Genomic DNA, 8,509 nt, shown 5'->3' on the forward strand with positions numbered 1-8,509 from the left:
ATTATTATTATTATTATTATTATTATTGTTATTATTATTATTATTATTATTATTATTATTATTATTATTATTATTATTATTATTATTATTATTTTTATTATTATTATTATTATTATTATTATTATTATTATTATTATTATTGTTATTATTATTATTATTATTATTATTATTATTATTATTATTATTATTATTATTATTATTATTATTATTATTATTATTATTATTATTATTATTATTATTATTATTATTATTATTGTTGTTGTTGTTGTTGTTGTTGTTGTAGATTTCATTATGCGCTTTGGTTGGAGGAAAAATGCGCTTTCGTGACTTTTTATGGGGTGTCTGCGCTTTGGAACCACCCCCTCGCGCTTTAGTATCGCAACACTGCGCTTTAGTACCGCGTTGCGCTTTCGCACCCACCCTCAGATTTGATGTGTTGCGACCTGCACTTCAGTATCGTTTTGTCGAGGTTCCAGCTACTATTTTCAGCGAGCCAATCACAAGCCGAGAAATTGTTGCAGCGCTGTTCCTGCCACGCGGTGGCCGCCATTACGCCTTCTTCATGCATATCTTCAGCAGTAAAAACTATGGTAAGTCACCCATAATTACTGTGTATTCGTAGTGATAGAATGAAGATGAACTCATAGGAGATGGTAAAGGTAAAGTGGGTGCATACGCAGTGGCGCATAGCTGCGGTGCCCATCTCCGTCCCATTAGCCCTTGGAGCCTGTGGTGGGTAAGAACCCGCTATCCCGGGACACAGGGCTGGTATGACATCCGGGATATCCACAGTTTACCTTCCCCAGGTTTCCCCAGGTACCCATTTATCGACCAACCCGAAAGGGATGATGAACAGCTGGGTGGGCTGTGCGCCGACTGCCCAGGCCGGGATTCGAACCTGGGCCGCATATTCGTAGCCAGACATGCTGACCACTGCACCACGGAGGCGCTTGGAGGAGATGAACATGACGATAATTCAGGATTTAGATTGTCGGTTAGCTCCCATGACCGTCATTGTACTGAATAAGCCACCGCATGTCACGCTTCCCCTGCAGGCATGCTTTCATAATAGTAAAACCAACGCAACCACACAGGAGATGGACATGTAGAGAATATAAATGTTGGTTCCCATGACAGTCATTTGTACCGTCCACGCCACTCAAGTATCACAGCATTCTACCTTAGTTTCCTAGCTCTATGGGCGTGGAGGTAGCTCCCCCACCTTGTTAAGGCCTTTCAAGCAAGTATGAAGAAGTTAAATGTTTTAAAATAGGGTAGCACCAATCTGCAGGTATGCCAGTCCAATATTAGTTGGGTCAATTAGTAGCGTTAAGGGATATATGACTGAACTATGTACCTTATGCAGAAATAATTATATATGGCCTGAGTTTATTGGTGCTAGGAGTAATACTTGAAGTGTGTAGTCACTGTAGTGATTAAAAGGAAATTGTTAAATTGATAACAAGGAAGGAAGGCAGGAGGGAAGATGTGTTAGGGTTAGTCTTGGAAATGGTAAAGGAATATAGAGCTGATTTGAAGAATGAGATAAACTCCATAGCAACAACCTGATCAGGCAGGGAATTCTCCAGACTGATAGACCTAAGTGAGTTTGAGCAACCTTGTACCTGTGTTCAGTGTTTCATGGCCCCCTATAATTTTACTATGCCTGGTGCCCACACAAATAAAAATTAAATAAATAAACAACTGTCCTCTCCATGGTGTCCCTTTATTATAACCAATGCCACTGCCCATCTAGCTCTATGTCCCACAGTGTGTGAAGACAGCCTTTATAAACAGTTTAAAAGGTATAGATAGATAAGTTCGTTCACTTATGTTCCCCTCACCCTAAAACCCCACTTATCCAACAGGGAGCTTCTTAGTGATAGAGAGGAAACAGTTATGAAGTAGTGGGTCAAGGGAAGGAGCCCTCCCTTGTATGTAATAGCTCATTTTTACTGTAGATGGATAACAAATTTTTATAGGGGTTGTGCTATTCTACAATTAATTATAGTTCAGGTTTGGTTTCATCATTTGTGTTGTGTTTTATGTCAAATTAATTCCTTCTTTATTTACAGGTTACTGGGACAAACAGCTTGACTGATTTGTTGACCAAGACTGTTTGTAGTTTGGGCTTTGTTCAACCATAAACAAAGGATGGCTGAACAACTATGTCCCCTGGATCTTTCAACTAAACCTCTTTCAGGTTTAGCCATGAAGCTGCCTAAAAGTGCACCTTATAACATGCCGAAGACTGTTATAAAGGTGAGTATGATTTTGCATTATTGTCTTAGTACATTCTACACAAATATTTTTTTTATACTAAAAAGTCTATTTCCACTCAAACTATCTGATGCCTCAGAAGATACTCATAAGAATTAAATTTTCTCAATGGAGCTCCTGCCAGGAAAACTACAGAAATAAATAGGAGATGAGCACTCTAGTGTTGACCCAAAGGGTATCCCAAGACCCAAAACTCTGAAAATGCTTACCTCTACTACTCCTGTGCATTACATTGCTTTCCCCTCCTCCTAAGAGCAATTTACATGTATTTATGATAGTCTAAAATTTATTTTCTTCCTTGATAAGCTCACCACTCTCTGAGAGAACATGAGGTATCCTACACTCTCTGGGCAACTCCTGTTCCCTTCCTGGACCTGCAGGTCTAAGTGTAGGTCTTCGCTGCCACCTCTCTGATGCCTTGGCCTGATAGATACTTGTAAACACATGGGTTTTATCTTTGTAATATTCAAATTTTGTCAATGAACCTGCTGGAACTCAAACTTGGTGTGCAGGAATGGGAGGTGAGCACTCTAGAGTCAACCCAGAGGGTAGCCCTAAGCCCAAGGCTCTGGAAATGCTTATCTTTACTACTGTGTATTATAATTTTATTGCTACTAAAAGACAAAGCGTTGTACACCTCCATTTTTTAACAAGCAAAATTTTATTAATACTCTTTTGGACAGGCCTCTTCCATGTTGTGGATTTAGAGCAAAACCTCTTAAAGACATAGTAGGCAGGCTGAAGGTTGTTATCCTTTAGACTACTCTCAACATCCTCAGCAAAAGTTCCTGGTATACCTCTCCTTATCCTTTCGTAGAAGTGACACAGTGGCACACTCCTGTTTCAGCTGAGTTTCCCTGCTACTCAGACAGCACAAATTTTCTCAACCATTTTCACTAATCTTTCTGGTTCTCTTTGCCTTCAAAAGCCCATCTTACAGCATCACATAGTACTCTGACATATACCTACCCTAAGCATGATACAATCTTTTCCATATTAACTGTAAATTGCTGAAGTTGTAGGTCTCCCAACCTAAAGCCAAACTGACCATAGTCAATTTTAAATTATCTTTTTCTGTATTTGTATTACTTATTTTGTTGCAGTCAGAAATATTTATTCCCATTATTATCATAGTTAGTAATGATAATGAAAAATATTATTACTACCGTACAGCTTCTAGCATTTAAACACAACATAACATTTTTATAAATTTATTATGCCTGACTCTGTTAGCTGTTAACACTTAGAATTTATCCTTTCATTAACACAATTGAACTCTTGAGTTATTATAGCATAATTTCTCTTAATTTACAAATATTTCCTCCCATACTTTAAGTTCTTGGGTTTAAAATTTTCTGCATTATATATATATATATATATATATATATATATATATATATATATATATATATATATATATATATATATATATATATATATATATATATATATATATATATATATAAAATTTTCATATGGATGTATTATTTTTTTAATAGTTTCAAAGGATGTGCATTGTTTTTACCACACAATTAAATGCAATCTTATCCAGAAAAACCATGAAACTAACCTAAATAAAATTTGCAGGTATCAATGAAGTCAAGATCCCATTCCTGCGAGCCACACAGTGACAAAATAAATGACCACAGGACATATCTCCCAAGCCAGCATGTGGAGGTAAATGAATAATTAGATGTTGCTGAGTCCAGGCCCCTCACTGACAGGGAATCAATATATAATTTGAAAATAAAATTACTTTATAATCAAGCTTGCTTAGTGGTTAGCACTTCATAGTTACTAAGCCATGAGTGCAGGTTCAAGTCCCAGATTTGTTAGTGGGTTCATTCTCATTAAGGCACAATGCTCAAGTATGCAGATGACCACTCTTCAGCTATCTACACTTGCAACTTCCTGGAGTTCCTTGAGCTTAATGAATGTGACTCTTTCCCATTGCTGCCAAAACCAACTATGCGAATCACATAATATTTTATGGTTATTTGACTAATTTATACCATCTCTAGATTTCCCTTTATTACTCACACTTAAAAAGTAAAACTTGAGGGCTTAAACTCCTTTAACGTAATTTAATTTTCATGCATTAAAACAGGGAATCAATATATAATTTGAAAATAAAATCACTTTATAATCAATCTTGCTTAGTAGTTAGCACTTGATAGCTACTGTTACCATAGTTACCAAAGCTTCATTTAAACAATAGCCTTCTAATATATTGCACCTCATTTACAATTTTACAATGTAAGTATAATTATAGTTCCATAATTATACTTGAATTATTATAATTATGCTCCTATGTGTAATTATACTTGATTTTATTAAGTTTTTGAAATAATATACCCAACCATCACACCAATCACTGGACAGGTTTTGCTCTTTCAGTATGTCCTATTTCATACCCTGATTCAAATGTGACTTTACATGACTAATCAGAATTATGCCGCAGGTGGAGGTAAATGTTGAAGAGCTAGCTCCACCTGAGGCCTCTGCTGCTACCCTTGAAACAGTCTATCAACCTGAAGAAACTTTTCTCCCAATTGAAGACCCGAAGCCCCAGGAGATTATTCTAAATGTTGAGAACTCGGCAGAGGTCTTGCCTTGTGATGGATTAGTAGATGTACTTTCCTAACAGTAAAAAAGCAGAGGAAAAATCTAATTGCCCAGCATGCAAAAAAACTAGTTCACCTGCCTCGCCACCTAGTGAGAGTACATGGATGGTCCACAGATAGAGCTAAAAAAATATCATGCATCATGGGAACAAGAAAATACAGAGGGCTCTTTACAAGAAAAGTTAGGAAAACGTGTACAGTCAAGAACTGCTATGCACAGGTTACTCGATTGGGTCAGCACATGAAGAGGGTGCATGGGATATGCCTCCAACCTGAAGCATTCTATTCCCAAGCCTCATCTGAGAACACCCCACTAGAAAATACCGAATTTGAGTTACAAGATAAAGTAAAGCAAAGATTGAGTTCTGGTACAGGCAGTACAGATGAAGAAGAGATAGACTACACAGACAATAGTGATGTTGTTAGTACATATTGGAAAGAAATACTCCTTAACTATGAAATTTTTTTGAAAGGTCCTGCTGGAGGGTCACTAGAAATGAAAACAATATCATATAACATAGGCAGGTTGAAAATAGTGATAGCAGATCTAGAGGCAAATAATGTACAAGAACTGCTGGTGGAAGAAAAACTTTGGAAGTACTTTGGTAAGAAAAAAACTGAAAAGACTGGAAATCACAAACAATAATAACATACCTCGCTAGTCTGAAAAAGTTCTTTGCATACGTTTCAAAGAAGAGAAAGGAAACCCCTTTCTCTGAATCTGAGGTCACAGATGCAGAACACCTATGCAACATTATGCCTGGGTGGTCCCGTAGCTATTACAAAATGTGTGGAGAGGAAAAAAGGTGTAAGAGAAAAGAACAAGAGCAGTTGTTGTTAAATAGTGATAAATTAGATAAATTCTATTCATCAGAAGAATATAAAGGAGCAGTGAAAATAATAGAACAACTTGATGACAAATATGTACCAAAAAGAAATGACATTTCATTGGTAAGGAATATTTTGATATTTATGGGACTAATAAAAAATGCAAAAAGAGGAGGTGTTTTTGCAGAGCTACGGGTCAGTGAATTTCTCCAAAGAGAACGCATTGAAGACCGCGTGGTCATCAGCATTGGAAAACATAAAACAAGTTTCACTCATGATGAAGCAAACCTGGTCCTCACTGAAACTGAAAATTCCTATTATCAGAAGTATTTGAAATTCATGAGATCAAAGATTGAAACTGAGGAAAGTGGGGATTACTTTTTTTTGTCATGGGGAGGGACTCCAACCACAGCCAGCAATGTAAGTAATGGCATTAAGAAATTAGGGATAGCAAGTGGAATAGGGGCATTATTTCCAAATATTTTTAGAAAATCAGCTGCCACCAACATATTCTATCATTGCCCTGAAATGGCAGAAAATGTGGCAACTCATATGGACCATGAGTTTAATACCGCAAAAAAGACATACAGATTGCTCAATAAAAAAAGAGATGCTGTTCCATCCTCTAAAGCTATTGAGGCAGCAAACTATTGTGACCGACCGAGTTATTCTGGCATTCGCATAGAGAAGATAGATGAAGAAAAGCATAATTATGAAGGGAGTAAAAATGAAAATATCAGTGATGAATGTAGTGATTCAGAGAGTGAAACTTCAGAAATGAATAGTCATTCAAGCACAAATTCATTAAATAGAAAATTTTCTCCTTATGAAAACAGATTAATTGAAAAAATATTCATGGATAAAATAAAGAAAGGCGAGAATTTATCATCGAAGAAAGTGCGAAATATACTTGACACAAAAACCCCAAAACTCCTAAATGAGTATGGAGAAAAAAAAATACTGGCTAAAGTGAGGTGGCTGAAATATAGATATAAAGTTAGGAAAAGTAAATGAAAAATAGAATACTGCAAATTTGTGATTTTGAATGTTGTTAATCATCATTAAAATTTTTCAAGTGTGAATTCATACATAGTACTTGTCAAAAGTTTAGGTTGGGTGAGGCAAGGTAGAATATATATGGTTTAAAAATACTAATTTCGATGAATGGTTATATTTGTTTGGACCCGGTAAAATATTGCATCATCACATTCCTAAGCTCTTCTGCTCCAATTTGCCACCATTCATTTTATGTTAACTCAGCTGGGAAATAATAGTACTATTAGAGTAGTTTCTACTAATTTGCTAAATTTTGTTAAAATTTTTGGGAGGGTACAGGTCACGATAAACAACAGCTCTCATTATTGCACCTAACCTAACCTAACCCAAACCTAAACCAAGTACTGAATATCTATGTTTTTCATTTGAAAGGAAATGCTTAATTAGTTAACACTGTCTTTATTTCTCAAGATATATGTTGTCTTTAGCATTCCACACCTGAACTGTATTATTTTATTTTCAAATATAGATTTATGTTCAACTAGTAATGTATATTAAAGGCTTTTGTCTTTTTATTTGCATATATTTTCTTATGATAATGAAATAAGATTGAGAGCAAATTTAGTCTATTGAGAATAGTTTTTTTGTTCTATAAAAAATGTTAAAAGGAAATATATACTTTTTTTAAAATTGAGGTTTAAGTCAAATTTAAGTTGGAAGTGATACACAATAATAGCTTTTTTTGTTACTTTTGTAAAGATCTTAATCTGTGGCATTACAGTTTAAAGGAACCTTTTATGTATTTCTGCATAAGTAAATAGTGAAATGGAGGAATCAAAAGTATGTAATTATTTTGCATAGGTAAAGGTACATTATATGTTTTATATGGTATCATTCAGAGTCAGAGGATTGCATTTCATATGATGAAAAATTACTATCCAATTAAAATAAAATTTCATTTAGCTTAAGAGGGTGATGTATTTAATTGAAATGAAACTTAGTCTATTGAGAATAGTTTCTTTAAAGGGAAAATCCTATTGTATCTTTTATTTTGAATTATATGTCAGTCAAATTTGTTAAAGGGTATTTCCCAAAATAGCTTTTTGTTTCCTCTTGTAAAGATTTCCATAATGTAATAATGGGGCATTTCAGTTTAAGAGAATTCTATATAAGTATTTTTGAATAAGGAAATTTCTCATGTACACAGGAAAACAGAAGTTAAAATGTTATAATTTACCAAAAGTAGGGGTATATTACAAATTTAAATGTTTTCATTGTGAGTATGTGTGAGAGATTCTCATGTGTTGAATAATCTTCATGTGTTGCAAATTGCCGGAAAAGAAGTTTCAAGTAACTTTATGTAAGTTATTTTTCAAACTTAAGTGGATTCTCAATTACTTATAAAAAATCATAAATAAATAAAAAAATAAAAAAATTGGATTATTCACTTTTGTCATCACCTATATTTTTTTCCATAACTTGTTTGTTATAAGCACCCAACATTTGAGCCCCTCATCATTAAATCCTACAGGAATACCAGAAAAAAAAATACGGTAGTATATTACCTGAGAAACTAGTTTACTAAAAGCCATGAAATAAAGTTTGAGACTGATGAATACAGTTTCCATGAAACACAACCATCCAAAAGGTGTGTATATGCCTATATATATATATATATATATATATATATATATATATATATACCTATATATATATATATATATATATATATATATATATATATATATATATATATATATATATATATATATATATATATA

The 8,509-nt window shown here is 34.2% G+C and overlaps 1 long non-coding RNA gene across 2 annotated transcripts; it reads left to right on the forward strand.

Moving 5' to 3' along the window:
• Window positions 1-266: 266 nt before the first annotated feature.
• Window positions 267-4,915, forward strand: LOC126990735 (uncharacterized). 2 transcript variants are annotated; one of them, XR_007744688.1, is made up of 4 exons: window positions 267-590; window positions 2,076-2,262; window positions 3,868-3,957; window positions 4,742-4,915. It is a non-coding gene; the product is annotated as an uncharacterized LOC126990735 (long non-coding RNA). The 2 variants fall into 2 exon arrangements; XR_007744687.1 differs by lacking the exon at window positions 267-590 and having other exon boundaries at window positions 1,932-2,262.
• The last annotated feature ends 3,594 nt before the right edge of the window (window positions 4,916-8,509 follow it).

The sequence above is a fragment of the Eriocheir sinensis genome, unplaced genomic scaffold, assembly GCF_024679095.1.
Source record: "Eriocheir sinensis breed Jianghai 21 unplaced genomic scaffold, ASM2467909v1 Scaffold195, whole genome shotgun sequence".
In the NCBI taxonomy this organism is placed as follows: Eukaryota; Metazoa; Arthropoda; class Malacostraca; order Decapoda; family Varunidae; genus Eriocheir; species Eriocheir sinensis.